The sequence below is a fragment of the Cheilinus undulatus genome, linkage group 2 (genome assembly GCF_018320785.1).
Source record: "Cheilinus undulatus linkage group 2, ASM1832078v1, whole genome shotgun sequence".
Lineage (NCBI taxonomy): Eukaryota > Metazoa > Chordata > Actinopteri > Labriformes > Labridae > Cheilinus > Cheilinus undulatus.
In genome coordinates, this window is record NC_054866.1 from 22,809,475 (window position 1) to 22,836,349 (window position 26,875).

General features: G+C 38.6%; 1 protein-coding gene across 2 annotated transcripts in view; it reads left to right on the forward strand.

Moving 5' to 3' along the window:
• The window catches only part of fat3a (FAT atypical cadherin 3a), a 173,228-nt gene that overhangs the window by 14,510 nt on the left and 131,843 nt on the right, over positions 1-26,875 (forward strand). The window lies entirely within an intron of this gene.

The window sequence follows — 26,875 nt, forward strand, 5'->3', positions numbered from 1 at the left end:
TAAGCAGAAATTCAACATATGGAGGTACATGTTATATAAAACCCTTTTAATCAGTCTATCCAGTAAACAGTATTTAGGTCCAGGATAAAACGTGCAGGTATTGCGTAGGTGGGTCTCCACAGAGAAATATCAAATCATAGGTGGGCAGGAGATGGCTTGAAAATACAGGAGAAACCAGGGAATAATTGCAGTGTTGACAAATATGAGGTTGTCATGTACATCCTGTATAGTATCTGTAGTTATTTATATATGATGGCAGTTGCTTTATTGATCTCTCCTTGAAACACAGAAGAATCCTCATTGAGGAGCAGGAGCACAACACACTACTGCAGGGAGAGTGAGGTCTGAGATTTTGATAGGCATGATTCAACCACAAACCGACCCAGGGGATGGATGGATGGATGGATGGATGGATGGACATTGTGTCTGTTGTCTTGGGTTGTGTTCAATCTTGCACCTTTCCTTTTAATGCATATGCTGATGATGCATTAATATGTTTTCATGCCCTAATTCTGACCTGGTTCCTAGCTCAGCTGATAATGACTATAGATTTCATTCCTGCACAAATAATGCAGAAAGAGGCTGTAATTATGTTAACCTTTACAGCTCACAGCTAGTTTTTTCACCATCATGTCTCGCCTGGACGTTTATCTTAAAAAGCTTGTAAAACATCAACGCTGTGGTGCACAGTCAAGCTCTATACACCTTTTTTTTTCAGGACAACCTGGGCTTTAACAATATATCTACAACAGTAATGTCACTTGAATTATGAAAATGTTCTAAGACTCTAAAGACAAAATAAAAAAAACAAATCAGAATTTGAAACTCAAAGATTTTCATTGATAACACACAGTAAACAATAGTGACAAAGCATTTTCTTCATATAGACTTGTTCTCCCATCTCTTGGGGACAAAACAGTGAAAAAACAAACATTCTGTGACTAATGGTTTTCAAAATATCTAAATAAATGCAAGAGAAAGTCCATGCGCTTTTTTGCAGTTAGATTAATTTTGGCTGTTCCTTTGAGCAGTAGAGAAGCAACTGGTCGACTACAACTCCCATGATGCTTTGCATCTAAACATTGCCCTCAACAAATATTGTGCTGCCCACCAAAGAAAGCCAAAGTAAATGATTGAAAATGGATTAAAAATGGACAAAAAGACGCTGATTATCGGATCTAACGCTGTGGATTTAACATTTAAAGTCACCAAAGTTCCGGGCTCGCTAGAACGGCTTCATTAAGGGCTATGGAGGCATCAAGGGTAGCAAACGAACTGCAAAGTAGCCAGCTTTCAGGAAAAAAAGAGTAAGTGTCTACGGCATATGGTTCAAAAGTTATTAACGTTTTTCTAAACTGTGTCGCTTCTTGTTGTATATGACAACCCCTGTCTTCAGAGACCCCAGGAAGTCAGGCAAGTTCTGGGCTCTCTAGAAAACGTTCTGTAAGAGCTACAAATGCATGAAGTACATATACAGAAAGGCACAACACAGAGCTTTCACAGGAAAACAAAAGTTAGTGCCTATGACTTACGGTTTAAAAGTTACCAAGCAATTTACAAAGGGGTGTGCCTCCAGCATGGATCCGTGCCGCTGGAGCTCTAAGGGTTAATTGGCACCAGGCTTTTCTTTACATCACAGGTTACATTTAGACGTGATTTAGTGGTTGTAAAACATTTTTTAAATATTTTCTTATAAACCAGATATAGCTTCAGATTTTCACAATCCATTCTAAACGTTGAGCTGATTGATTGGAAAGCCCTAGTATAATTGATAACAGCCTTAAAAAGAACATCTGTGTTTATGTAAGTAATGTTTCGATCAGCGATTGACAGGGAAGAAAATGTCTTGTCTCTTGTTACTATCCCTTTGTCTCCTTTAATAAGTAGATCTATCAAATTGTTCCCCCAAACTGCAGCATGGCTGAGAACAAAAAGCCCTAGATACAGCTAACCATGTGTGTTCACTCTGGCTCCCTTGTGGCCTGAGGTACCAGGGTTGTAATGGTTCATGCAGGGCATGGTTTGGTTTGTAACTTGGTTTGGGGTCACGATCTGGTATGAATTTGGTATTAAAGGAACATGAAGACCTGGATTTATAATTCTAGGTTTCCCCCATGTATTCATAACTGACGTTAGTATAGCTTTGTGTTATTTAGAACTATTAGAGACGGTTGGTATATTGTGTATCAAACAACCAAAAGCAATGTTTTTGCACACGAAACAAGACAGTCCTCTTCCATCAAGTTCAGTATACCATGGACTTCTTTCACTGAGTCAGTAACTTCACCATGATGTAAAAGTGTCTGATCCCCAAAGGGAAAACTCTGAAGAATAAAGGATGGTTGGCAAATTTGAGTACAATGCCAAAAAAGACTCTTTGGATGACCGAGTGCTGTTTACTCAGGAAGGTAGAGCTGAAACAGCTATTTTAGATTTTTAAGTTAACACAACTCCTTTTTTTAACAACCTTTAACTGTGTCTTACAGTGTACCTGTTTATTTGAAATTATAAAATAAAAAGCTTACAAAATAAAATGCATGTCAAAATATGTGTATTTTAGAGCAATATATCCTGTTTGTGATTCATGAAGTGTGCTGTGACATGCCACATAATTGTCAGTATACAGTCGGTGGTGGTTACCACTCTACAGCTAGTGTGTAGTCCTTCTACAGAAGGACTTTTTATGTACTTCTTTAGCAGAAAGAAGTACATACAAAGTGAATCATATTTAAAAATATATATATCTGCTTGAAGTCATTCTGTTTTTTCAAATAGGCTAAATGTACAACAAATAGTAACAACAGATTCCCTGTTAAAGCAACTGTATGGATTTATTGCAATAATGGAAATAAACACAAATTCAAATTTAGATACTTAAGAAACGCTTGCTTTTCTCATACTTGCATTACTTTATATCTGTACTCTGCCACATCTATTTACTTATAGTACTGAACTTTAGGCTCAGCTATTTTTCAAAATTTGTTTTCACAAACCGTTAACCGTCCAAACCAAATGTCTGCAATACTAGTACACATTCACTATGTATGTAGCTGTGGTATCAGTACAATAGCAAAAACCTTACAGTAAATATTTTCTTCTGCTACTATGAGTGCTGAAACTTAACATTGGTGAAAATGCAGATACCTCTAAACGACAAGGCTCAAGTCTGATTTCAGGACCTTTACTAAGGGAGCACTTTCACCATGTGGTTAAAGGATTTAATCCACCATCTCTTCATCCTGTCGATCATGGAAGAGCTACATATTCAATCTCAAACAGTTTTTTTTCCCCCATAAATCTTCATAGAACGTACCCACAGAAAAGGCTTGTGTATTATATGATGCTCTGCAGATCTCATTCACTGCTCTACCTGTCACAAGCCCACAGTGTACCTCTAGTTTCTTGGCTGTCACACATCTGCTTCTCCCACTCTGTCTGGCTTCTCCTCCTCCTCTTGCAGCTGCATGTAGCAATGGACCACGTCTGCTATGGAGTCTGCAGAGTCTCTTTGATTGTTGAAACTTTTTGATTAAAAGTTTTAAAGTTGATTTTACAGTTATTTACATAACCTACCGATCATTTTCCCTGTAATGTTTCACTTCCACTTTCTGAGCAGAGGGGACAGGAAAGGTGTAAATGCAATGTGATTAGACCAGCCAACCATAATTATAAAGAAAACAACCAACGGGCTGCTGCCCCTCCTCTATGGGCCAGTGATTAGGTACGTCAGACCACTGGGAAAATGCCGGGTATGCCAGATTACCCAACCAGCTCTGACTCCAATGCAGCTTGTTAGTTCTGACACAGATCTGTTATGTACGTAAGTATCCGCTGACATCAATGCTGATCCAAGATCAGCGTTACATAAACAACCTGTATTCCTCACTGTGGGAACAAAACTAGGAATAACTTATGTGTTAGGCAGAATCATGTTTTCCCAAATTCATAAAAAAAAAACTTCGCATAAATAAATAGATATAAATGGAAATTTTTATCATAATCTGCCCAACAATCTGTGCACCACCTGTACCTCTACCATCATCATCACTCACCTTCGCTGCCAGAGAGACCTTGTTGACTATGAGCTGCACTGTTTGTGCAAAGCAGCTGTGATCTATTTTGTTGTCCATGGCTTTTTCCCCTTGCTAGCAGTGCCTCTTAAATGCCACACACTTTAGTAACCTGACAAAGCATTTTCTTCACTGCAGCTGAAATTGAGTGCTTATGTGTGATCTGTGGATTTTTATTTAGTCTGTAGCCTGTAATACTTCACTGTGTGGTAACCTCAACTTTCCAGGTGTCTGCAGAAGTTCATCAGTTTTACTTCCTTTTACTCAGTTGATAAATGTCCTTGACATGTCCAGACAGAGCCCTCTCACAACAAATAAATGCATGATGAAGAACTGCACTGGGGTTCCAAATGTGTGTCAAAACATCACTGGAAAGTTTTGCGTATCTTTGAAACACAGACAACAAAGTTAACTGCCTCATTTCAGTTCGTCTGTATCACTTTTAAACCACCACGCTTAAAACATGAGCTCTACAGATGTATGTATTCTGACGAGGGTGTTGGCATTAGAAGTTTGAAATACAATGTTACAAAGCATACCATGGGAAGAAAGCATACTGCTTTTGTCCGATGACGTTCATGTGGGACAGGTGTTCCTGGCATTAAAAACCTTGCCCAAGGGCCCACATTGCTTACTCATTGTGCCCTGACCAGGATTCAAACCCCTAGTACTTCCAAACTGGTTCAAGACAGTCTGGCTGCAGCTCGTTCATTTCTGACAGCCACTCTCATGACCGTTAATCTGAGACGCTGTATATCTTAGAATAGGAATACACGCTAAAACTTGTTTAATGCATTAGAGCAGGGTGTCAAACTCAGTCACAGCAGGGGCCAGATTCTGGATTCAGGACTTACCTGAAGGCCTAACAGGGTCACCTTTTTAACCATAATTTGTCAACCTTGTTTCACAGGTAATAAAATATGAAATAAACAAACAAACAAAACTTATCACTGATGATGAACAATTTTGACATTTAAAAAGTAAAAAAGATAAGTTCAAAGGCTCACAATCTGAGAAAAGTAAAGTTATTAGTTCAAAACAGTCAAACATTAAATTGAGATTGAAAAATAATGTTTTTTTTAATGGCAAATAGGTTTAAAAGAGTCAAAATTATGCGTTTAAAAGGTCAAAATATGAAATAACATTTGTAATCATGAAATTAAAAGTTAAAACATTATTCAAAATTTTAAATTGTGAGTCTTAAAGGTCAAACTATGAGATTATGAAATCAAAGTTTGGAAATATGAGGTAAAATAGAAAATAATTGGTTAAAGGACACATATCATACCCTTTTAAGACAAGCTTAAATTGGTCTCAGAGACCCCAAAACATGCCTATGAAGTTTGTTGCTGAAAACAACAGGGGCACATATTTGTGTTAGAAAAGCCTGAAAAAGTGATTTTTGCATAATATGTCTCCTTTAAAAGGGTCAAAATAGGACTTAAAATGTAGAATTATGAATCTTAAAGGTCAAAATGATATATGAGAAGTCAAAATTATGAGTTAAAATGCTCAAAGTATGAAATTAAAAGTCAGAATCCTAAGTTTAGGTCCTAATTGTGAGATGGTAAAGTAAAAATGTGAAATTAAAACACAATTAATTTCTTTTCTCACATTCCTGACCTCTTATCTAATTATTTTGACTTAACAAGGATATCTTAAATCATCAAGGATAAGTTCACATTTTTATACTTGTGGAAGTCTGCAGACCTCATACTGTTGGGCCAGTTATAACAGAAATATGAGATCATCTTGCGGGCCAGATTTGACTGTTCCACGGACCGGATTTGGCCCTCGGGCCTTGAGTTTGACACCTGTGCATTAGAGTAACCTTCTGTTTAGGGTAGGATAAGGGTTAGGATCACAGCTGTTAAGTCAAAAACCTAATTACAAAAAAGCCGAGTAAACAGTCAGCTTACAGGAACAAAGCTGGTCTAACATGAAAACATCCCAATGCAGCTAGCGTAACTCACATAGCTTCATTAGCTATGTAGGCTACATAGCTAACATAGCTATGTAGCTGATATAGCTAACACTAAGCTCGAAAGCAGCAGCATATCTTCGTTATCTGTGTAGCTAAGTTATCTTTAGCTATGTTAACATTGGCAACATGAGCTTTAGCAAATATTCTCTATAGTAATATCTCCATTTTTCAGGATTTTTATTTTTTTTTCATAAATCAGTGCTAATAGTCACCCTTTACGTCTATCAGTGGGTTTATTTAAACTAGGCCTGTTAATATCAACGCTATAACGCTTGTGATTAATCTGGAAAGCTTAACGTGTTTAGAGAAAAATAAAGCAATTTAATTATATGACTAAGTTTGACCACAACTTCCTCCCGTAGTCCTCCTGCACAGATGTTTACATCCCTAGGGTGAAAAGGTTAAAGGCGGGTCAAACGCAGCCAGCAGTGATGAGTGAGAAGACAGATCCAGGTCTGCTTCACGGCAAATTTCAATTTAAAAAGCTGCCTGATGGAAGTCTGGATGAAACAAAAGTTGTGTTTACATACTGCAGTGATGAACTGTCTTTATGCTGAAGTGCAACGAGACTGAAGTACCACCTCCAGGCAAAACACATCTTTGCTAATGTTAGCAAAGACACTAACATCTGTAGTTTATATAACTTTAATCCTGGGACACAACAGTGAGAGTATCTCACTTTTCCAGTGCTATGTCCGAGGAAAATGTTTGCTGCATGAATGTGATAAAATCAGAGGTCATCAGTAAAGAAGAGGTCGATACATGGCAGAATATAGGAAACATTAGTAGATACTGAACATCATACAGTGAAAATATCAGCATTCAGGAAACCACTACATGCATTGATCCTTTTTTCAGATCTCTGATCTCTCTCCTGGTCTGTAGAGGTCAGTAGGAAGTTCACATGACCCTGATGAAGGTTGACTGGGGTACAGGAAGAGAAAAACACCAGTTAAGAATGAACAGGAATGGAGAAAAGCTAGTGCAATGAAACTCTAAATGGGCCTGTATGCTGCGGTTATTAGAACATTTCTTTACATTAGGTATGATCCCTGCACTATTAAGAATAAGTGATTTTTTTCCCCAGGGGTTAAACGATTTTCCTTAATCAATATCACACATTACTTAGTCCTGTAGACCTTCCTCTCTATGTCTAGCCAAATGAAAGGAGACAAGAGTCTCCGTGAGCTAAGAGGATAGCTACACCTGTTTAACAGCTTTCTCGCTAGATTTGTAATAAAATGCTTTTAATTGAAACCATAGTTTTCCTGTTCATCAAATAAACCTTGTGGGGTAGGTGACTGAGTTATATGTTATTCATAAACAAGCCTGTTTATGGCTCTTGTATGCAAATCAAGGGGGATGCTACCCATTTGAGGCCAAGCTTTTTTCTTTCTTTTTTTGTTATTAATACACATTGAAAAAACAAAAACCCAAAATGGTACCAGAAGAAGAGCTATCTGAGAGCCAGTGGACCTAGTGTTAATACTGAGCTGAGTCAAATGTGACCGAAGCCAGATAAAGTTCCTGCAAGTCGGCATTCCGGTGGTTGAGAAAAATGGATTCAATGTTGTTTCTTCAAAATGATCATTTTTCGTTTTTTTTCTCATGTTATGCAAGTTCGACATTTAAACTACTCATTAGATGAAAAAAGTAACACAAATGTGATATTTAAATGCGTTAATTTTGTGTTTTAAAATGCCCTGTTTTCGGAGTTGCTGCGGGGAGATTGAGGGGACGGGAAAGCAAAACTGCTTGGTGATAATTGGCCACTCAGCCTGGCATTGTTCCCAGTCTCACCTATTGAGATAGACAATAACAAACACCACATGGCTCAAGCCCGACCCCTCCCCCGGCACATAAATACAGCTGTTTCTAGTTATCACCTTTACCAACAAGCCTCAAGATGCACCCTGCAGCGAAGAAAAGTAGAAGAGACGATGAAGTAGTGGCAAGAATTATCAACAGACTTGGGACGACTTCAGGATCACTCGACAGTGAAAGTTTGATGAAGGTTTCCTGTGGGAATATTATGATGAGCATCACCAGTCCGATTCAGAAGCTTGGTTTGGGTGGACTTTATGTAAATGTGGCTCTATTGTTCATGCCCATTACCTGGCCTGCCTGAAGGTTGGAAAAGTCCTGAAACTTTGAGCCTGGTTTTCTCAGAACAAACAGGAGCTAGAAGTTAACATTCAAATGAGCAGCTCTTTGTAAAATATGCTCAGACTAAGGTGTATGATACACCTTTAGAAAGCTTGGAATCTACGCTTTCATAATGTGTAAAAAACTCAAAAATGACCTCGGACGACTTGCAGGAGTTTTTACTAGCTTTGGTCACAAATGATCTTGATCTTATCAGAGACAGATTACCAGATTATGACAAACTGTACCAGAGGTTGTGTGAGATGTTTTTGCTGTTTGCCATCTTGACAGACAGGGTCATAAAATTCTGTCATACTGTTTTACAACCGGCCATTTAAAATTTTTCTCTTCAGTATATTAATATATAGTGAAATATGACTATTGGTGTCATTTAAATCATAAAGCGTTTTTCTTGACTAATATTTTTTATCAAGAACAGTCTTTGAGGTTTTTTAGATTTAATGGCATGGAATGAAAAGATAAATAGCGCAGTATTCACTTCTCATGTTGTTTTTTTTAGCGCTGTGATGACCCTTGTTTTCAAGCAAGCAAAAATAACAGACATTTAAAATTTCATTTACAGTTTTAAAAATATTTTTAATAATTTTGCACGTTCAAAGTTTACACTGTGAAGCTCTGCATGCAGGATTTCTGAGCATTATGTTTTAGCATGCTCGCTCAACTTAAGTCCATTCTAGTCTAATGTTTAGACCAGCAAACTTTGCTTTCAGTTTATTGAACTATGATACTGAAACAAGTAATGCGCAATGGCTCTGTCTGCAAACGTGTGTCAGCTGGCAGTCTCTGACTTATTGAATTGCTATGATAATAACAGTGATAAAAAGTAGTATAACTGACTTTGTTCAGGCTAACTAAGGATCCTGAACTAAGACAGGCCACTGATCCCGGGACGTTTGCTTTAATCTTGTTAAACTACAGAGCCAGACCAATGGCTCTCATCTCATTATCATTTTTTCCTACAGGAGGCTGTTGCTATTGAAAACCCCAAACATGTTTAATAAACCAATTTCATAACTTAGAATTCAAATATAAATTGTACATTTCAAAAACTTTCGTACAAATTTAGCAAACAACAAAGTTAACTACAACACTGTCATAAGTCTGGTGTTACTTGGCCTATCAACACAATTTGAAAACTGGTAAACAGTTTAAAATCCGCACTTTCGACACTAGTTGAAATGGACACTAGGTGAGGCTGTGTCTTGCTGCTACTTTATTGTAAATCGATCAGGTGATTTTGGTGTGCTGATGTGCTATAAACTCCAAAGGGTTAAACTTTTTTGGCCCTAACATCACAACTTTGAGACACAAAAGTGGCATAAGATTGTATTTTGTTCTCCACAGTTTGAACTTTGGGCACAGCACAAAACTTTCACGTTTTAATAGTGCTTTATGCAGGAATCATTTCCTGCCCCCCATCTGGAGTATTTCACTTTCGCGTGACATTATCTGCAAACAACCTATTTAATGAGTGTGTTAATGTCTTCAAAATTTTTAATACAATACTCTTTATACCACACGTACTTCAACAATCATTGTACTTTTAATGATCAATAACATGAAAAAGTGCAGAAGCTACTACTGTATACTATTTTAATTGCACAAAAACATCTGGAATATTTCCAGCATTTCCAGCATGGGCTATCCAGGATTTCTGTTGCTGTGGTCTAAAACAGGAATTATTTTTTTTCTAGTTTCATATCAAAGTTAAAATTCAGCTATTGTGGCAGTCCCAGTGTGTATTTAGCTCTTTATCCTCACTGTTTGAGTGTAGGTGTTCTTCCTCATGTCTGTCGACCTAAATCACGAGTATGTAGGCGGCTTCATTCTGCAGAGACAGATTGCAGCCTCTTGTTGTTGTTATGTGTGTTCACGTCGATGTGCTGCAGTCTGCCAGGAGCTGCTGTTATACTGATACTGGATAGGCTTAACGTTAGACGCCTGCCTCTCCACGTGCACGCGCTCGCACACACAGATATTTTCTCACACTCAGAGAGGAGAGCTAACCTCTCCAGGTCGTCCTCGGCCCTCTGTGTTCAGCATGAAGCTCCTCTCATCAGACTGAGTGTCGTCTCTCCCTGGGAACGCCGGGCACTGACAGAGAATGAGAGGAGGGGAGGAGGAGGTGAAGGAGAATTCATGGCTCTCTTTTCTGCAGTGATTAATTTCTAACAGGCGGGGAGGCCCACAGCTTTGTTTCCCCACAAAACCAGCTTTGTACCGAGGCTTGAATGAGCAGTCAGGAGTGAACATGGAGGGCAAACACACTCACATTCACACACTTCATAACTGACACATACACTGAGCTCATTGAACTAAACCAAACATTAAACGTACTGACCCAGTTCTGTTCTGGGTGGCCATCTTCATATCACACACACGTCTTCTTCTGTGGTTTTAAAACATGTCTGCTTGTGTATATGTGTTAAGTTATCAGTGTTGTACAGTTTGTGTATTTATAGAGGTGATTTATGCTGACTGGAGTCTTTGATAGCAGCTCCTCTCATCATAAATCCTCTCAGAAATAACAAAGAACAACAAACCATGAGGGAGACTGTGAATGAATGTTTAACTGCACACAGCACACTGACGTTAACGGAGGTCAGCCGTCACTTTCATATAAATATTACAGCACAGTAATGACTTGATCTGAAGGATTTCAAGGTTCAGCTTATTCATCAATTTTACATGTAAACATGCAACATGTAAACATGTACAGTTAACGTGTTATTCGTCTCAAAGCATCGCATGAACAGAGGTGACTCAGCAGATCATCTCCTCTCTCCTGCTTCTGCAACAAGAAACGTGTTTGACCATCGGGGCACACTAATCATGCACAAGCACACACTCCACTTCTTCTATTATCATAATTAGAGAATTAATCACTGCATTTATCATAATTACAGTCTGCCAACCAGCACACTGTCTCTGCTTTCTCTCTGTGTAGGTGTGACTGTGTCTGTATGTATTGTGGTGTCCTGATTCTTTGTTGCTTAACATCCCGGGATGCACATCAATATGTTGTTGGATGATATATGTATTTTCTTTTGCTTCAAATCTGTTTTATTTTTTACCGGAAAACAAAAGAGTATGAAAGAAACAGCTGAGCAACTATTTAAGAGAACATGAAAAGGGATCAAATCTGCAATTTTCTGAATCTTTGATTAGTTAGAAGAGCTTCAATTTCCGTCCCTCTAATATGGACTTTAGTGAATAAATTTTGGTGCAGCTGGAGTTTGTGAAATTGAAGGTGTGACTGGCGACTTCCTCTTAATTTTTGCTTCTGATGTTGTCTGTTTGATGCAGATGCAGCTACTAGAGGTGCACAACATAATCATCTCATTGAGGCATTGCCATTCAGATTTGGGCACTTCTGCATCGTGACTGAAGACATTCCATGCATACTGACTTTGCCTGTAGATCGATGGTTCTCGACTGGTGAGTCGAGACCCAGCAACAGGTCATGCAGCAGTTTTCAGTGGGTCGCGACTAGGTGTATGAAAAAAAAAGATGTCAAAAGTCCTGAAGTCCTTATTGGGCATGCATCAGTACCTTTTGTTTTACCCTGTTTTACTGTGAAATTTGTAAAATTTAAATGTTTGATCAATATTTTAATTTATTTATCTCCTCTTCTTGCAACAAATGGCTTCTTTTCCCATCATAATGAAGTAATTTCTCAAGATCTCTGGAAGTTTTGTAAACACTTACACATAATGATGAGGAAAGAGGGTATAAAATGTCAGTTTTGTCCTTTTTCTTTTTTTATATCAGCAACATAATTAATTTACTTAACATTTGTTGTGGAAACTGATTGGAAACTTGGGTCGCAGTCTGTCATAAGATAGACTGGTGGGTCCTGAGGCTGGACCAGTTGAGAACCGCTGCTGAAGATTTTCCCCCTGTAGCTGAACCAACACTGCTCAAAACATAACAGCTTCCCTTTCAAAAAGGAGTGCTTTTCATGCTTTTAATGGTAGACTTTTTTATGAGGCACTGCTTTTCTTGTCTCTACAGTAGCACTTATCAAATGTGATGCTATTCCCCCGATCAAATCCCTTATTTATACCAGTCTGTAATGTGGACACGGAAATGCATGGGAGTCTGCAGAATGCAGGCAGAAACATGGAGATACAAAGTGAGTTGTGGACAATGAGAAAAGACGACAGTGAAAAAAAGACTCTTTGTTTATTGTCTCCTCCTACAGTTTAACACAAGGACTGCGAGCGTTCTATACCTCATAGCGCACCCAGCGGTCTGTCAACTGTCAGGTGTAGTTTCATCATTTTTTGATCAGAAGCACTCTAGTAATACATTTTTGGATGCAGTAACATTAAATTATAAACAAACCATAAGCAAATTATCAAAAGAAACTGAGCTCTGCTCAAAAGATGCTCCCTGGGTTAGTCAAGCAGCATGCTTTGACTTTCCAGGGAGCGCATGGCTAGAACCTTGTATGGATACATACGTTTGCAGCAATTTGTATTGAATACAATAAAATAAGTTCAGAAGCAGTTAATCAATATTATGAATCTGAATATGAGGGTGAAAAAAGCTTTATGCTATAAAGGAGGAAGCTGGGGTGGAGGACGTTAAGCTTTACCAGCAGCAGGAGCAGTGTGGTGCACCTGTGCTGGTGTTGAGAGAAAGAGCTGTGATTGGCTGTGGGAGCTTGGAGGTCATATATGGAATCAACTGGCCACCAGCTGATTACGGCTGAGCTCACGACTATCGTGTCCTGCATGAACTAACACTGAGCTTCATTTGTTGTGGGTTTTCTTTCTGCTCGCACTCATCTACAGACACTGAACTGATTGATCACCAGTTTGGTGAACAGGCAAAGAGATAGAGGAAGACTCAGGATCAGCACCTTGGACAGCGCAGTAGAACCAAGGACACTTGGGGAACTTTCCTTTGCTTCGTTTTGTGTCAGCCCCCTGAGTGAATGTGAGAGATGAGAAAGATCACAGACAGAATTAGAGGAGCATGCTGCGCTGGGCGGTCCAGGTAAGGAGAGGGTCACACAGTCACAAACAGCAGTTTCACAGCAGTTTGGCCCTAAATAACTTGGAAGCAACACACCTTTGGCTCGAGACAAAGTCGTGGTCCTGTTAATTGTTATTATCATAAATTAATACAAAAACGATTATTTGAGGTCATTTTGAAGGCTATATAAATCTTAATATATTATGCTGTGATCACAAAAATGAGAGCTTTTGATTTTAGGCAGGTGCGTAGCTGGTCAGCTCTAAGTCAGTTGTTATTTCGGTATGACATAATGAGGTTAGAAATTGTAAATAATTCTTACAAGAGCTTGTTATGTTCATTTTTGACTTACTTTGACCACAGGAGGATGCAATGAGGGACTTGTCATTGAGTAAACTGATCTTGAAATACGTGCATGTATTTTCTTTTTTAACAAGTTTAATTCAGTTGACCAAGTTTACTTGGTTGACTAGAAGCCTACATAACACATTTTGAGGCAAAGTTGTGAAATGAAGGCTTGCAGTTTTTATTTAAACAGATTTATATGCATCAAATTTGAGGTCAGAATGTCTCAGCTGTTCTAGTGTCAAACCCACTAGGTTTGGGTTTTGAGAGATAAACACAGTCATGATACAGACATGGAAAACAGCACACAGCTTAAACTGTATTTAATGCATCTCCACAGACAGACAGTTTGGACACAGGAACAGAAATCAGCGGGTGTTAAATTCTGATTTAGACAGCAGGTAAAGGTCCAAGCAGCAGGACACCATGATGATTTTGATCTCCACACAGTCAGGATGAGTTTCAGTCTGTAATGAGAATTAACATCATTAGTTTCCCTCGTCTCATTCAGAGTGCTGAAGCGCTGTGTTGCACAGCCCTTATCCCTGATGACCCTGATGAACCCTGATGAACTCTAACAGCTCTGAGCTGCTCTCTGATATCAGATCAGACTGCGACATGCTGCTCCTGCTGCATGAAAACGTCTCTTATGTAAACCATCGTTAGTAAATCAAATGAAGAACCAATCAAAATACAGAAAATGTTACCTGGTTGGATTTCTCTCTGGAAATGAAAGATAAGTTTGTGAACCTATGCAGACATGAGAGCAGACAGAGTGAGTGAGTGGACTGCGAGGGTCAGGACGTCTCCAGTAAGATAGACACTGAAATTATGCATTTGTTACCTCCGCCAAGAAGGTTATGTGATCGGGTGGGTTTGTTTGTTTGTTAGTTAGTTTGTTAGCAACATAACTCAAAAAGTTGTGGACAGATTTTGATGACATTTTCAGGAAATGTCAGAAATGGCATAAGGAAGAGCTGATTAGATTTTGGGAGTGATCTGGATCACCGTCTGAATCCAGGAATTTTTTAAAGGATTCTGTACTATTGGGAGATAGGGCTAATGGCGGAGGTCTGCGCTTTCTGAGTGTTTTTCTAGTTTGAATCTGTGTTAGATGGGAAACTGTTAAGACAAAACAGTGACCGTTTAGAGATGTGTGCAGTCAGCTAGCAAATCGATTAAATGGCCTGTCCTTCTATCGTCAGCACCAGAATCACGTATAGCTTCAGTTCAGGCAGGCCATGGAGTTAAGCACTGCTATAAAATCAAGATCAGCTGATCTCATGGAAGCCCTGATCAGTTGATGGCCAGCTGACTTGCTTCTTAGCATGCTATTGGCTTATTGCACTCAGTCTGCCTTATTTAAACTGCCCTACTCCCTTTGCAAGCTGTTTTTTGCAACTCTCCTCCACCCCAGCTCCTCCTTTTATTCTGCTTCTCACTTTATCAGTGTCATTCTGTTGTCACTAATGCTTCCTCTGGGTTTTTGCTGATTTTCTCTCTGCTTCAGAGAGAAGAGAAGGAGCGTGCACTGCTTGATGCTTTTCACATAGGCCTGGGGAATAGCAGGGGAGATCCCAGAACAGCAACACTGGCAAATGTAAATAACAGCAGTAAGTGCTAGTTAAAAACTGCTGATAAGGAAACAGTATTTATAACTGCAAGTCATGTGTGTATCTTGACAAAGTGATCATGATCAAGCTAGATTTTATGGTGCTGGTCTGAGCACAGATTTCAACATTAGATTAATATTTTTAACCGATGGGAGTTACTTCAAAGTTTGGGGGATTTTATATTGCTTTTTTCAGTGGAGGATCTCTAACCTGCAAAAACAGGAACATCAGAGAAGGTGACAAAGTTTTCCTTCTTAAGCCAACAGTTGGAGATGCTGCACTTTAGCTAAATTTGATACACAGTGCTGATTTGCTTTGTTCTCAGTGTCTTTTAAGTGTTTATGACACTTTGAGGCAAACACAGTGCTTCCTCAGCAGCAGACACCTGAGTATTGACCACAGGTGATTGATCAGTGGCTACAAGCATTAATTCAACATATTTTAAATATTAAATGGCTGATAATGATCAAATCCTGATAAATCACGGCATCTCTAAATGCCTGAAGGATATGTTTAAAGTATTTGTGATGCATTTTGAACCCTTTGATCAATGTTCTGTTAAAAATATGAGATCAGAGAGCTTTTCGTGAGTCTCATTTCACAAATGGCTATTTTATAAGAAATCAGATTAGCTGTATCTGCGTTTAATTGATTTTGTGAATAAACTAAATTGATTGTCTGATTGGTCTATCTTTTCTGTCAGTGTTTAATAATAAATTGAAGCACAGTGTGATTTACTGAAGTTTCAGACCTGTAATGGAAAGTATAGTGCTGAATATAGGATAGAAAGAACACAAAAGCACATAAACACAGTGTGTGCGTGTTTATTTCAGTGGTTTGGAAAGCAATTAGGATTAAACTCTACTCACCCCCCCACCCTCACCCCTCCAAAACACACAAATGTACATTTTTTAATTCATTGTGTGCAGATCCAAGTGTGTGCTGTTTATGCTTTAGCCTGGAGCTACAAACAACATGTTGGAGCTGATGAAGATCAGTGTTAACTCTGGTCATATTTACATTTTGCATTAGCGATATGTTTTAGACAATTGGATACAAAGTGGTTGCACTTTAGTACACGCATCCGTATTATACCTTGGAAATACGTCTCCAATGATGACCTGGTGTTAGAACTCTCATGTTTGCTTGTTATGTAAAAAAAACAGTCGAGTGGAGAAGTTGGTTGTAAGAGCTCGCTCTTTTGTCACTGATAGGAACTGTGGTTTGGAAGATGGTTTCTTTTTTTCCATCCTATTTTTGTTGTTGTTTAAATATATAAAAAAGGGAAAAAATTTATGAAATGAAAAGGCATGTTGACGTTAGGCAGTGTGATGTTTGTGTGTCATCACATGGCATGGTACATTGGGATTGGCTGTATGGTACGTTAAAATGCATGTAAGTAGTTTGCAAACCCCAAAATACATTAAAATATGTTTATAGATATTTCTTAGTTGATATTTTCTTCATTTTGATATTATATTTGGCATTATCTATCTATCCATCCATCCATTCATCTATCCATCCATTTATCCATCATCTATACCGTTTATCTCGTGGGGGGGCCCTGAAGCCTATCCCAGCTGTCATTGGGTAAGTTGACTGGTTGCCAGTCAATTGCAGGGCTTACATCTAGAGACAAACAACAAGGCACACTCAAACTCAAACCTTTGGCCAATTTGCAGTCACCAATTCACCTAATCAGGATTAGATCCAGGTCCATGCCGTGCAGTGCAGGGGGTAATGCAGCCCCAGTTAACAGTAACTATTGCAGGCATCGAGCCTATACCTCGTATCTCCAAAATCACCACTTTAAAGGGAATAAAAAAAAATTGCTATATTGTCAATAGATTTAACATTTAATGGTTTAAATTTCCACAGACAAATATACAGGATGTCAAATAGCACTGATTTATAAAATAAAAAAGAGAGATAGGAGGTTTCAGCCTAACACCAGTGCTATAAAATAATAATACAATTTGATATACAAATTTAGATAAGACAGTGGTGCCCTAAGTCTCCTACCCAGCTGCAAGAAACTTCTGTGAAAAACCTCTTCTGTAAACACTCTGGTGTAAGGCCAGTCACAGTGTGCCACTCCATTATACCAACATACAGCAAATCACACTGTTTGATTTCACTAGCAGATGCAAGACTGAGCGTATCTGGTACCTACACAGGCTCTTAATACTGATCTGAGCCAAAATGTCCAGATCTCTACAAAGGGATGCAGTTCCCTTCATCTGCACAAAAATAATCAGAGCCATTATTATTTTTTTTTTCAACTATTGGAATCCAGTGTTTAACAGGACGGTCTTTGATGTGTGCCAGTACGTGTCTTTACAACCATTTCAGTTTGGATGAAGGCATCAAGGACTATCTCTGTATACAGTCTGAGCTAAGGTACATCAAAATGTTCTGAGGATGCATCCGATTGCCTTAATTGAATATAAATCCCTGTTAATGCATAGTGTAAATGGGCTGCCTTTTTATGCGTTATAAATGTCTTTGAGTGCATCTTAGGTTAGCCTTTATGTGTGCTAGTTTGTGCCTATGTATATGTGTGTGATGCCTCTGTATGACTACATTAACAGTGCTGCCTTTTTTTTGGTTTAAACTTCTTCATATTTCTCATGTTTAGTATACATGTTATAAATAGATGCCTCATATTCCAGCCCTATTAATGTACATTTCTGGCTGCAGGAAGGTCTTTGGTTCTTGATTTTTTTAAAGACATTGTGTTGTCTTTTCTTCTCATATCCCCAAGCATGAGCACACAGGATGATTGTTCAAGCCTGACCGGAGTTAGCTCTGACTAGACGTGGCTGAGTCGTGCTAGTGGAGCTGGTAGAGGCTTCAGTGAACATTGAAGCTAGTTCAAATCAGGCCAATTCAACTATGCTCAGCCTTTTTAGCTGCTTTGATGAAGGTTATGTGCAATCTTAATGATATCCTATCATCCTCACTTTATATCCTAAATCGTCAAAGGATAAAAATGTCCACTCCTTATGAAGTCTTGTCAAACTCATAATCAGAAATGTTATGGATACAAAACAAACTACTGACAGAGACATGCAGGATTTCTTCTGCTTGGGATGACGACTTTAGTTGTCTGAATCTGAAATAAGTAAAAAGGGGGATTGGAAGATGAAAAGACGATCCCTGCGCTCTGGTTGGCTGAGACATGGCCATAGAGAATTGACTGCCTTCTTTACTCTGTTTATAACAAGTCTTTTTTAGGTGTGACAACAAGAGTGAAGTGACATAAAAAGAACATCAAACATTAAAGAAAGAAAAAAATCCTCTGAGATTCAGACTGCAGTCAGTTACATCACCACACCTTTGGCAGCATCACTTCCTGTTCCAGAGAATCAGACGACTTGAAGAAGAAATGAAAATGATGAAACATAGGGAGGCTGTTCGTATGCCTCTCCCTCACACTCTGCTAGTCTGTCAGTGTATGTGTGGTGATTTAAGGAATTTTTTTTGCACTCAGAAATGTTTGAACACTGCAGCAGCTCTGCAAAGTGATAATAAACACAGAGAGTGGGCACTTCTGCATGCTGCACAGATTAACCTCGAAAACTGAAGTACCTTAAAACTATCAATAAAAGCCAATCCTGATTGATGAGAGCAATCAAACTTCACTTCTCACTCACAAAAGTGATCACGTCCCTATTTAGGTGAAAACAAGGCTGCAGAATGTATTGGCACTAAAACAATTCTAGTAAACTTCCAGCTTTTTAAAAGCCGCAATTCACAATATCTAGTTCATCCTCAAAAGATGAATGGGCCACATTCAACAACAGTTCTTAAGAAGAAGTGTGTTCTTATAACACACTTACGCAGTTTTAAGGACGATTCTGACATTTGCCAGTTTTATGTATTTATTTTTTTATCTCTGATTTGTTCTTGACAAAGAAAAGAAAACCTAAGAAAATTCAGGAGCACCCTTACCAACATTTGAGTGCTGATTTGACTGGAAAAAATGTTTAATTTTGCACTCATCAGTACTCAAATATAATAGATTAAGAATTAATTAATAAAATGTAATCTTTAATTCAAACTTACTGCATTTTTAAATCAGTTTAACACTTTCTGTATTTATAGATACATGATTTCTATATGTTTATAAATACATGACTTTAATATGATCAAGTATTAATTTAAGCATGCAGTGTTTAATCTGAACTCCAAAAATGTTAAATTTTGAAAACAAATTTAGCATGGGTAGAGGTTTTCTCTCTCTGCACAGGCACTTAGATGTGTTGAAACGATGTTTCTAACCCATTTAACTATTTTTCTAACTCATCTGAAAGCATCTTTTTCCTAGTAAGACATGCTGTGTGTCATTTTGATAAAAACACTATCTGCACCCATGATATCCAATAATGAAAAATAAAAAGCATAAATATATAGCTATAACAGCTATAAATATCTATTATTTAAGAACGTCCTCCTTGATGTCATATCAAGCAGCACCACATCTACTAGCAGTGGCTCTGGTCAGGATTCAGGACTCATGACTACATCCTGAAGAGAAATCACAACCCATTTTTAAAATAATTTCCAATCACTTGAACTTGTTTAAGTTAAACAATGTATGAAAATAAGTCAGAATTCTGAGATTAATCTCAGAATTCTGACTTTTTTCTCAGAATTCTGACTTTTTTTCTCACAAGTAAAAAACAAAATTGTATCTATTTTTTTTTTTTTTTTTTCAGTTGGCCTAATCCTCTTCTGTACTTCACTGTTCACACGGGCGCTAAATGATGCGATCTGGTTCAGATGTGCCTGCTCATGCATCATACAGTTCTGTCTGTTCCAGAAGTAACAAAGTGGACAGACTTTATGTCACAGGGAGAGACGATCAGACCGAGTGTTTTCATGGACGCTGATCTGAAAGTCACAGCAAGGCATAAAAACTAAAGAGGAACTTCAACATCTGTCCATGAGAGACAGATTTTAAAGTGCTGCAGGTTGACAGAGAACAAAATTGGAAGCCCTTGCAGTCTCTGTTGAAGAGACAGGCCCATATAGATGATAAGGAGATAGCAATAGGTTAAGGCAGAGGAACATGTAGCCAAAAGTTGCAATAGTTCCAAACACAGAGGATTTCTGGCTGAAAATAAAAATGCCTCAAAATTTTTTGATACTGCATAAATTTGTGCAAACATGGTTTTTGACCCATTTTTACTTAAAACTTGTAAAATTATGTGGGATACTACCCATCTTTAGTGCTTTATAGCCTAGCTGCCTTGCAGAGGCCCCAGCACTTCAGCTTAAAGGGACAACACACACTAAAATCTCTGGAGGCTAATGCTAAGTGTCTTGTACAACCCAACTGAAATATCCTTTTAAGTTCATTGATTTTGTCCACAGTTAGATAATCTTTCTAGTGTAGATTTAGTTTTTATAAGTCTTTTCTGCTTTGCAGTGTAGGGTTTAGTTGTCATATAAAAGCCTCTATAAAAGCTATTTATTAAAGTTTACGATAGAATTGCTCTTCAGTTGCATGTTTGTTTTTTTTTTTCATTTTTGCTGTAATGGCCTGCCTTTTTCAGGCTGTGTTTGCAAAGATTCAGACAGAAGGTCAGACATTATTTAGTGATGCTCTGATTTTGAGCATTAAAATATTTTAATCATGTCCCCATTTATGCACTCTCCTCCCACATGTAGACAAAGACTGTTGATAATTTTATTCAGTGGCACTGCTTAAAAATGTTAAAACACAGTGGATTAATTTCTGCTTTAAACACAAAGTTAATAAATAAATAGTCATATGTGTTCAGGTTTTTTTTTTCTTGACTCAATACATTTTCAGTCTTCAGTTCATTTTTGTATTAATAAATCTACTTTAGCCTCAAGCTGAATCATATTTATAACATGAAATAAACACAGCATGATTCCACTGAATGTATTTTATTCATTGATCTGTCACTTTGTTGGTTTCTTCTGTGCCATGCTGAATAAATGTTTGTGTTGGTTTGTTCGTCTTGTTTTGTCACCTGAGGTGTGTTCCTACTCCAGGTGTGTTTGCTGAAGTACGGTGTATAGTTAGATTCACTGTTTGCACATTTCTCAGCCTGTCAGTGTGTCTGTGTCGACTTCAGCTGAATTCTTGAAAACGACCTTCACTTTGCTGCTCTCACTATTTTCACTGTGACTGAGTGTGTGCTTTGTGTGTCCTCTGGAGAGCTGTGTGTATATGTGTGTCAGAGAAACAGTGCGACCTGCTCAGCAGAGTAAAGAAAGGAAGAAAGAGAAGTGAAGGTCAGAGATGTTGAAACTGATTCAGTGAATAAGTGAGAAATGAGCAGCATGGTGTAATGCAGCTCCTCAGAGAGAATCAAAGAATCAGAGATAATAGCAGCTCTCTCTGTGCTCATTCACTGATTACTGGATACTCTCTGTGAATTTCTGTTGCGTTAGCTTTGTGGGTTTGTGTGTCTCTGACTCTGCATTGTTTGAGTATCTCTGCTCTCTATGAATCTGCTGTATCCTCAGTAGCACTTGGTTGTGCTTCAGTATTTCCCACAGAATTACGCCATGGAAACAAATGCCTTTAACCTGCAAATACATGCATGCAAGCCTCACATCAGCAAGTCCAATGCCATGCTTAGGATGGGGTGTTACAAGACACACTGACACTTGGCTGTGGAGCAGCAGAATCATGTTCTGAGGAGCGACCGATGACACTTCCCTGTTAGGCAGTCAGATGGGTGGGTCTGGGTTTGACGGATGCTTGGAGAATGTTACCAGCCTGACTGGGGTTTGCCAACTATAAATTTTGGTGGAGGAGGGATAGTGGTATGGAGCTGTTTTTCAGGGTGGGCTAGGCCCCTTATCTCCAGTGGAGGGCAATCTCAGTGCTTTAGCATACCTAGACATTTCAGACCATGCTATGCTTCTAACTTTGTGGCAACAATTTGGGGAAGGCCCTTTTCTATTCCAACATTACTTTGCTCTACATCCATGTCTGACCTTATAAATGCTCTCCAGAACAAATGGGCACAAATTCCCACGAGAGCATGTGAGCGGAGTGGAGCGGCAGCGAGCAGGAAGTGCGAGCAGAAGGATTTTGGCCAGAGCACAGAGCTTTTTTTTTTTTCAAAAAAGCTGGACCGGCACCTTATCTTGCGCTCTATCCCGCTCCAATTTCGCTCCGGTACCGCTCACACCATGCATCTGAAGCATGTCTCACCCAGAATGCATCTGCAAGAATTTGTATCCGTGAAGCATCCCGTGTTGGTTTCACTGCTCCTGCAGAGAGACAGTGACATCCAGCACGTCAGACTGGGCTTTCCGCCGGAATAATCCGAGAGACTTGAGATGTCTGCACGGTGTTGATATACTAATATTAACACCATCGTAATTTTTTAAAAACATCAGTATTTCCCAGTGTCTGAAACTGAGAAGATGGCAATGGTAATGCGCTTCCGTGTTTTCGGTGAGTGATTTGAGTGGAGTGGGAAGAAACTTGAGTGGAAGGTTGAGAGATAATGAGCGGAGCGGCGTGAATCCCCTCTGAGCGGACGAGCGGGCGCAAGGAACAGCTCTGTGAGCGAGGAGCGGGAAATCTCATCGCTCCACTCAGCTCACATGCTCTGATTCCCACAAAGAACACTCCAAAATCTTGTGACCGGCCCTCCAAGAAGAGTGGAGGCTGTTATAGCTGCAAGAAGGGAAACATCTCAATCTTAAAGTAGATATATACAATGCTATTAAAGTCCCTGTTGGTGTATTGGTCATTCATCCTAATACTTTTGTCCATATAGTGTACCCGTGAATACTTTTTTTTGCAACTGAGGCCGAGGCCTACTGGTGGGCTCTGGGGGTACTACAGGTGGGCTATGAGACACATTTCATCTTGATAAAAACCATTCACATAATTTTGAAAATTAAAATCAAGGTATAAATTATCATAAAATACTTAATTAAAATGTCTAGGAATGAAAATGCAGCTAGAAGTTTTAACTTACATGCTACCTTTTCAACATTTATTTGAAGTGGGTGTCATGGTTAAACTGGTGCTGAATTAACTACTGATTCTGCATTAATACTTCAACCATGCCACTATACTTTTTAAGAGATTCGTACTAGAAAATATAGGTGACTTTACAGGTGCCTTTTTAAAGAAACAAATACTGTTGGCTCATTAATTACTGTGCCAACACTTTCCTGTGGCATTGATTTATCTGGGAACTAGGCATTTGCTTTGTAATTCTCTTTTAATTAAATACAAATAAGGAGGTAAATATTTCAAGTTTCATGTTAGGTTTTTGTGGTCCCCAGAAGATTTTAAGGTCTCAAATTTGGCCATGAAGTTTGGGAAATGCTGCTCTACACACAACACAAGCACCCAAGTGTAAGTGTTTTTAGTTTAGATTTTAAGAAACCTACTTTGCTTGTTTTTAAATGTTTTTGGTTGGCCTTGGTTTGGTTTATGTGTGTCTAATATTGTGTTGGTTAGACAGAATAATTTATTGCTTGTATTTGTTGAAAAGTACATAGAATTATGAACTTAAAGAACAATCACAAATGTAAATGCAATTGTAAAATTGGAAAGAAACAATGACAATGAAACTATTTTCCCAAATTGGTCAGCCCTTGTCTGTACACAGGTGCATGCTTGCACACATGTACCCTCATCTCTGCTCTCACAACGTCTTACTTCACCTAAAATGATCATCCTGAAAATATGAGTGCAGCTCAGCTCTGGCAGCAGAAAAATCTACAGAACAACAAAGGCATCAGAAGCTTCAGATTTAGTTTCAGTTTTGGGACCACACATTTAATTTAGTGAGTTTTTTGGAGGGATTTATTAGCAGACTTTTCTCTTTTTCGCTCTCTGTCCCCCCTCGCTCTCTAACACATGCTCACAGTGACCATCATCATCACAAAAACCTCTGCAATTATACTTTGGTGGCTGTGAATGAACCTGGGTGGCCCTTCTGTCTGTCAGACTAGTGTGGGAGACTGTTTGTTTGGACCTTTTTTATTTTTTAGCCTGTTTCTGTTGAAATGTTTTAAGGCTGTGAAAAGCATTTGACCATATGAACCACTGGTTTCTCTATTTTATAAACACAAAATATGTAACTATGCACACAATTCTGCAAACATGGTGCTCATGTAGCAACATGACTCAGAACAGCTAAACTCTTAGCACAATTCCATCCCTCTCACTCAAATATCACAGTTGTATAAATCTCTGAGCACAAATTTAATCATTTCACACACTTTGTTCAACCTCTAAATGCAACTCCAGGATTCCCAAATAGTGTCACTCATGTCGCACCTGTGCAAAATCAAAATGAAGAACACTTCAATTATGCATCAGTAGAAAAGAGGCCTCAAGTGACTAATAAAAATTTTGGTACCTTGATCTTCATTGCAATGTTTGTCATTGTAATTACAGAGGTGAAATTATGAAGCATGGTCTCATAAAGCCAAAACATAAATGAGCACTTTTGATGTTGAGAGCGCAGCAACATCATGGCATCTTTTTGCTGGGCTTGTACAGAACAAGAGAGCTAAATTAGCATCACCTCTAGTTGCATAGATTTTAGGCAGAAAAAAAAACAAAAAACAGAAAAAACAAAAACATTTCTACCTGCAAAGACCATCAAGGCATGTATGCTTGCATCAACTGAATAAGTTATTAGAGATGAAACCATTCAAAACAGTTCTCTCAGGCCCTTCATATGAGACTTTTCACTCCCACTCCCAACTAATTGATTAGCCTTGTTGTTCACTCATAATGCAGGCATGCATTGTTTACCTGCAGTATAAAACAGCAGACTGTAGCAGCAGAATATGACATAATACAATGTGTCAAAATGTGCTATATAAATAAAGTAGACTGGATTTGATGATAATCATTACGTAGCTGCAGTATATAACATAATGGTCAGTGTGTAGCCGCAGTAAATAACATAGTAATCATTGTACAGCTGCAGTGTGTAACATAATTATGATTGTGTAGCTGCAGTAAGAACACAGTCTGAGTGCACAGCTGCAGCACTCAGATGTTGGAGGAGCAGCAGTAACACACTGAGAGTGGATTAGAGGGAGCACTAATCACTGCTCTAATTAATCTGCTCCTAATTCAGCATTAAGCCTCAGACACACTTTGTTTTACTGAAGAGCTCTTCCCCAGATACCTGCAGGCCTCAGGCCATACACACACCTGGGGAGGGGGTTGATGGGGTTTGGGGTCATTTTACTCTTGCTGCTCCCAAACATGCCTAAGCATTCTGAGCATGCTCCACAGTTCCCACACCAGGCTTTGACCCAAACAGTATAAAGGAAGAGAGAAAAACAAAGTAATCGACATGGAGAATAGAGAGAGCACTACACATTTTTGGACAGATAAGGAGACATGGGACATGTTGGACCAGCTGAAGTAATTATATAGGATGACTGGTTGTTGATTGTTTGGTCTGTGACGTAATGGGACGACCTGAAGAAGGTCCAGTAGTAGCTAATTAGCTGATTGAGGGTGTATCACCACCTACTGTGGAGGAGTCAGACATACTTCTGTCAATAAATAGATTCTCTTCTAGTGCTTGTATACCTGGTTTAGGACAGGAGTCCAATTAAATGGACTCATTAAGCTCAACATAACTGTGCATGTAAACATACCAAGTGTTTTATACCAGGACTGGAAAAGCCAAACAGCTGTGTGACAGACTGGTGCCATAATGCTCAGCAGCTGTCTCTAAACACCAGGATTATTCCGACAAATAACGCTTCATAAACTCATCAGTTTTAGTCCACAGTATTGTGTTGTTTAAAATTATTATGAACTTGTTTTTGTTGCTTTATAAGCTGTCTGGCAGTTACTTCCCCTCCATGTTTTCTAAACCAGAAGTCACTTTTAAAACTAAAATAACTCGAGAGAGGGGATTTTATTTAAAAGTTTGTGGAAATGATCTTAGAAAGTAGTTTATTAACAGCTTACCTTGAAGAATAGGTGCTTCCTCTATCTTTGAGATCACTCTCCCCTGAATATTAGGGGTGGGAGAAAAAATCGATACAGCATAGTATGGTGATATTTTATCTGGTGATATATCGTATCGTCTCATCCACCAAGAATCGATTTTTTCAAATTAATAGCTAATGTTAACTGAAGTCTATGATAATGGAAAAATAAAGTGTTTGGACAGTTGGTTGTCCAGTGAGGTCTGCAGAGGTTACGGTCATGGAGCAGGAGAAAGTTAGTACAACAAACATGGCTGATTTTGAATGTGACTTAATAGAGACTACACTAAAAATGATTTATTGATTAAATGATTGAATTTCCAAACCTGGTCTTTAAGCTGTTAAACAGAAAATTGAGAGATTCACTGTGGATATGGGCATTGATAACCTGGTAAGATCTTTTTCTGCCCTTATCCATGTTTTTTTTTTTTTTTAGTTTTTCCAAATCTCAGGACCAATCACTGTCATCTAAAGATGATGCTTTTTCAGGAGACATCATTCAGGTTTTGGTGCTTCTAAGTAGCAAGCTATTAGTAGTGATGGACTTCTTTGGCATACCTGTAGTTGTGAGTGTTGCATATTTGTGCCTGGGAGTGACTGTGCCACTTTGCAATATTCTAACAAAACACTAGTCGGCAGTGCAATATCTATGCCAGTTAAATTTCCATTTTTCAGTCCTGCACCTTATTTTGGTTGTTTGTATACAGGAAACCATGGTGCAGTAGCTGAAATTA